The following is a 6328-nucleotide window of genomic DNA, read 5'->3' on the forward strand; positions in this document are numbered from 1 at the left end:
AATATACCAATCAGCTTTGCCCAACGACAAGATGACTGGGTCTGGCATTTTGCTTCAGTTAAGTCTGGGTATAAGCTTGAGATGAATCAACGACAAGGAGAACTATGGAGATGCTCACTGGTGGAGTCGACTATGGAGAACTAATATCCCAAGTAAGATTAAAATCCACGCTTGGCGAGCTTATCACGACGCTTTGCCAACAAGAGCACAACTTTCACGTCGAGGTTTAAGTTTGGCAGGTACATGTCCTTGTTGTGGAGAAACGATAGAAACTGTTTCTCATGGTTTTGTTTCCACTTCTTCAAAAGTTTCCGGGAGGTCCAATCTATTTTTTATGCTCTTCCATTGCTTCTAAGGGTTCTCTTGAGGATATTGGGTCTTCTGCATATAGTTTTATGGAGTATTTAGAGGGCCTAATTTTTGAAGACCAAAGGTTTGACCACAAGGATATATTAGAGAGAGCTGGACGTGATCTTGGAGATTTCCACAACAACGAGTCTGTAAATGAGGAATCCATGTAGAATAATAAATTGGAAGCTCCTAAACCAAGGATGCAGCGTTTGGTGCAAGAAAAGTGGAGTTCTCCTTGTGTGGGCATGGTTAAAGCTAATGTAGATTCTGCGTTTAGGGACCATCTCAACCTCATTGGCATCGGAGTTGCAGTGAGAGACGCGACGGGGTCCTTGCTGAGTGCTGCTGCTATTCGTATTTATGGGTGTTTCCCTCCTTACATAGGTGGGTTTCACAGTTGGGTAATTGAGTCTGATGCGGTCAGTGTCATTTCTGCAATTCATAGACCGGATTCAAGAGCCCCTGAAGCATCAATGTTGATGATGTTAGAGATGCTGTTGCTTCGGCTACTAGCAGTTTTGTTTGCTATATTTCTGGTTTGGGAAATTTTGTAGCCCACTGCTTAGCTGGTGATGGGTGCTTACAGATTTAGAATTTTATTTGGGTTGACTCGATGCTATTGTTTGTTGGTTCTTATGTACTTGCTGATTTAATAATTGTGTAATAATAAGCTCAAACTTTCTACTTTTAGAAAAAAAAAAAAAAAAATTGTATAATAGAAGAAGAAAAGATAAAAAGGGAAAAAAAAAGGAAGGAAGCCCAAAAAAAAAAAAAAAAAATAATAATAATAATAATAATAATGATGCGAAGCTTTTTCACACGGCACTATGTGAAAGGCATTCACTTTTAGTTATATGTTTCTTATATATGAAACATGCAGTCTGTCTTTTTAAAATTTATTATTTACTTTTTGCATTATTATTTTCTTCATAGTTTAGTTTAGTGAAAATATTTAAGTGAAATAAGGAAGTTGGTCTGGTAAACTCCCGTAGAATAATTTTTTTTTTTTTTTAAGTTTTTAGTGGGACGAATTAGGTAAAAAATTATTTATGGGGTACATATTAAAAAAATTGTATAGGAGAATGACATGACTCGTTAATGATGAGCTTGGAAAGTTAGTTGGTTAATAGACCGTTAGAGTATTGTAGCGGAGATCGTTAGAGTATAATTGATTAGTAGCTTGTTGCTAGTAGTTTGTTAGAGTGGGGTTAGTGGTATAAAATGGGAATTAGCAATTAGGGAGGGACAGTCAGATCATTTGGGATTTGGGGCAACCACCATTGTTAAGGTGTTTTTTGTAATCTTTCTATTATTTTATCAAAATAGTTCTATTGTTTTGTTCAAATTGCTCTATTCAAGTTTTGATCTTATCAAGTGGAGCACTTTCTTGGGCGATTCAGAGAAGATAGAGACGACATATGGACTTTGGCAGCGAATAGAGAAGCCAATGTTTTCCGGAGAAAATCCTGGAGAGTAGATTACATAGAAGAATATTATTAGCGTTTATACCTTAAGGAATAAATATAATAATATATATTAAACATTTTGACTATTTAATAAAAATTTATTTATTTCATATATCAAGTATTTTGTTATTTTTAAACTCATATTAATTGAATGTATAATAAGCAGTCTGAAACAGTCGCTCTAAATCTTTAGATCGTGTATATATTGTGAAGAATAAAATTGATAGTCTAAATAATATGATCTGCTATTGATGAAATAAAGTTGGACGTTTTATTTATGTTAAGATTGTTATGTTGTCTACTTTCTAACGAAGATGACGTGTCTTGGTCATCAGAGGTGAGACTCCATAGGTAGAGACATTGATATAGTTTCTAGTGGTAAAATTTATATTGGATCGGACCAAAATTGAATCGTTTTAATTAATAATTCCGTTTGAATAAAATAATTTACTTTTGGCTTAGTTTGGTAGTACTGTGGATTTTAGAAAAATTACTTTTAACTGTGCTGAAGGAAGAAACAGTTGTTGCAAGAAGCAGCTGAGAGTTTGGTAAACTGTAATTATAGTAGCTGTGCTGGTTCCAAAATCAGTGTAATAGCGTTTGGTAAATTTTGAGGTTGGATTGTTGTGGGTATGTAAAATGACCAAAATAGACATGGTATGAAACTTAAATATATATAATTATTTTTTGTATTTAGAAATACTTATTTAACTTAAAAAAAAAAAAACATAATGCTATGATTTTGAGTTTTTTTAACAATAAATTTATGATAATTAATTCTCTTTTTTTTTTCATTTCTTCATTCACAATATAATTACAACTAAAAGGAGCATTAGTGAGTAATCAATTTATTGAACAAAAATATACATTCCATAAACAAGTTAAAAGCTTGATCGTCAAATGACCAAGTTACATAAACAAGTTGGGTCTTGATGCCTTGTATGTGGCCTTCAACTTCCTAGTTGGTGGTCTTCAGTTTCCTATTGATATCCATACACACACACACACACGTAAATGAGCAAATTCACACATTGATACCCATACACAAGAAAAAAGAGCAAATGAAAATATCATTTCAAAATACACACATTCATATCCACACACACACGTAAATACACACATTGATATATCATTTCAGAAAGGAATAGTTCTTGCAAACATATATATCCATAACTACATAAGCTACGACAAAAAGAACCAAGCAGCAAAACTAATTGGTAGCTAAGATTTATCAAAATTTGGAGTATGAAACATTAATTATATCGGAAATCCATATCATAGCATCGGAACACTATGAGTTCCCCTTTGTAATAAAGCTGTGGAAAGGTTGGCCAGTTTGAAAAGACTTTCAGCCCCTGCCTAACTTCCTCATCAGTCGTGATGTCAAAGGAGCCAAAACTCACATTCTCCTCTTTAAGGGCATTAACGACTTTGGAGCTAAAACCGCATCTAGGAGCATCTGGGGAGACCCTACTCTTCTTAATCCAATTGCAGTGGTGATTCCATGAGAGGATGAAGAGCCTTCACTTAAAACTTTTTTCATTCTCTTAAAAGGTGAAATAAAATTTAGCAAATTACTATTTAGATTGCCCATACTAGACCCCATTTTACCATCCGCAATATTAGCAATTCCTGGTGCTGTTGCAGAAATAGCCATTTCCATCTGCAACGAGAAAATATGCATGAGCATGACTTGCAACTGATGTCAGACTTACCAACTGCTACTTTTGTAAGCCCGGGAAGATCAATAAGGGTCAAGTTGACAACTGCCATCATCAAGCAACAGTAGAATGTGTCAAATTGAAATTGAGAATAAAATTGCACTTCTAGGCTAGTGTACTGCCCTAAAATGAATACAAATTCAACCTTCATCTTACCGTTGGGAGAATAGATGCTAAGATGAATTGGAACACTAGAGGAGTGGTGCCTCACAGATATAATCAACATTGTCATGTAAAATGAATATAACTCATTAACTACATACATTTAGCTCTCAAAGGAGTGTTGCCTCTAAACACCCTGAAAGGAAAAAAAAATACACACACACAGAGACACATATTTAATAGGTCGTTAATTCTATGTTCAGAAGTATGTAATAAGTTAAAACAAAGAGCAAACATGGAAGCTTGAGTAAAGAATAAAGATGGAATCGATTCAATCACATTCCAACACTAGTCCAAAAAGGGAAGTTCATAATAAAGTAATTACCAAAATCAGTAAATCTTTTTCTTGAGAGATGGAGAAACTCCGCATATTCTCTTATGCCTTCAGAAATCTTATGAAGTTGCAACACAAGAGGACGCCGAGTAACAATTCCTGCACATATTTTGCACGCATCAGTCCCACAATCTTCTATATAATTGAATCTCATTGCCACACTAAATCTAATCTTATAGCAGATCATCAATATATTGATATTTAACATAACATCAACGTACTAATATAAATCAAACATACAAAAAATTGCCTAAAATGCAAAATATACAAGTATCAACTAAGAATTAAATAATATTTATATATAATCCGACCAAGTTCTGACCACGGAAAGTTTGTTTCTCCGTGTAAGAAATGTAGCCTGTACATATGCAAATCGATTCCACCGCATATCACAAACGGAAATCGCATTTCACAGAGAAGAAATTTCAAGCAAAATCACGTGGAAACCAAAGCGATTACAGAAAAATTAACTCAATCTGAGCTTTAAGAAAGAGAGTCAAGTCGGTGTGGGGGGATCGGGAAGCTGACCTGGCCACCAACGACGGCGATCACCGGGAGAGAGTCCCAGAGAGTAGGCAACGTGCTGCCTTCGCCATGGTCGCCGAGAGCCGTGCAAGCCCTCTGGATTATGTTCACCAGAGAGATTAGATTCTCCATCTCTCACTGATCGCTACCGAGATCGGAACGGAACGGCGGCGACCGTGTCGACAGGCTCAGATCACCTGGATCTGAGAATGGCGGAGTAGAGAGAGAGAGAGATTTGCGGTGGAGACAGAGGGATAGTTTGGGAATTAATGAAATTTTTATTAAATGAAGGCAGATTCCCGCACAATCTAGTTCTGATTTTGAGCTCAAATTTCACACAAATTGTTGAAGAAGTACTTTTTGGGTCTTTTATCAAACACAAAAAATAACTTTGGCTAGGTAGAGAATTCATTTTGGGCTCCCAAAATCTCTACCTGTAACACCCATTTTTCTAAACCGATAAAATTCTTAGAAGTAGATGTTAGGAGTTAACTTGAATGATGTTATGGTGTTATATATAGTTAATTCTAACATTACATTGAGTTATATTTTACAGGTGAACGCGACGAGGACTCGATGTGCTAAGAACAAGTTCATGTCATTATATGAAAATTTTATGTGATTTCATATTTATTCTTATGATTTAATGAATTAGTATAATGTTATGATTTGATAATATGTTTCTTTTTATATGACATATATACATGATTTATTTTGTGTGTTACTTTGTGGTTTATATGATATGTGATATAGTATTTTAATAGGAGTTAAGAAAGTAAATAAATATAAATTTATACAGTTTGATGTGCCATCGATTATACCCACAAATATCTCCATTAGTCCTATATTATACTAGGAAACAAATCACAATTACTACCTATGCTTTGGCCAAATTACAATAGGAAGTCTATCCTCATAAACGCACAGTGGAAAAAAAAAATGGTCAGGTTCACGACTATACATTCTCTTACCTATTATATACCTTAGCTATGCACATAGTCAAAGGAAGGGGAGAGTAATCATCGTGCAATATGTTCTAAGATTCATTATCTCAGTGACAGCCGTAGTCCCCAATGCACGCCTGTAATATTCAAGAAGATTCTAAAAATAGTTTTGGATTTATTGCTCATGATTTTCTTACGCGTTGACCAAAAAAAAAATTGATATATTTTTAGAACCGCCATTCTATATCCTCTCAGTTGCCTTGATATATTTTCTTCTCTCTCTCCCTTCCTCTTTTCTCACATTCTTGAACACCACAAGAGAACTTTTGTTTATTCAGCCACCAAACTCATTTCCTCTTAAGCCTTTTTGAAGTCATCAATCACTCAAGATAAAATTTGGAGATTGTTAAGGTACGATTCTAAATTATTGATTCTATGATTTTGAGTGTAGAATTCTATTAGACTCTATGTTAGTCATAGTTATTATTTGATTGTTTTGTTGTGTGATGCTTATCATTTTTGTATATAATAAATTTCTGCAAGCATACGGTGTCAAGTTTTGAGTATAGGGTGAGTGAGTATCATCTTCACAGGGATTGGGTTTAGAATTGCCGTTAAGTACTGCGATTATTGTAACTTAACTTTATCTAGGCAACCTAATAAAATGATGATTAAGAAAAAAAATAAAATAAATATAAAAATAAAAATAAAGTATCTATACACAAATGGTCTAGGGACTTGATTTCGCTTTATTATTCCTATGTTCATCATATTATGTAATCGCTAATCAATTCCGTTCAATTCATTAATCAAGGCTCTAATGTC

The 6328-nt window shown here is 34.3% G+C and overlaps 1 long non-coding RNA gene across 1 annotated transcript; it reads right to left on the bottom strand.

Annotated features, from left to right (window-relative positions):
- Positions 1 to 2751: 2751 nt before the first annotated feature.
- LOC21398648 lies at positions 2752 to 4853 on the bottom strand. The gene is made up of 5 exons (XR_002903639.1): positions 4563 to 4853; positions 4026 to 4133; positions 3695 to 3836; positions 3533 to 3583; positions 2752 to 3292 (listed from the first exon to the last, which is right to left on the bottom strand). It is a non-coding gene; the product is annotated as an uncharacterized LOC21398648 (long non-coding RNA).
- Between the last annotated feature and the right edge of the window lie 1475 nt (positions 4854 to 6328).

This window comes from Morus notabilis, unplaced genomic scaffold, assembly GCF_000414095.1.
Source record: "Morus notabilis unplaced genomic scaffold, ASM41409v2 Scaffold240, whole genome shotgun sequence".
NCBI classification, from domain to species: domain Eukaryota; kingdom Viridiplantae; phylum Streptophyta; class Magnoliopsida; order Rosales; family Moraceae; genus Morus; species Morus notabilis.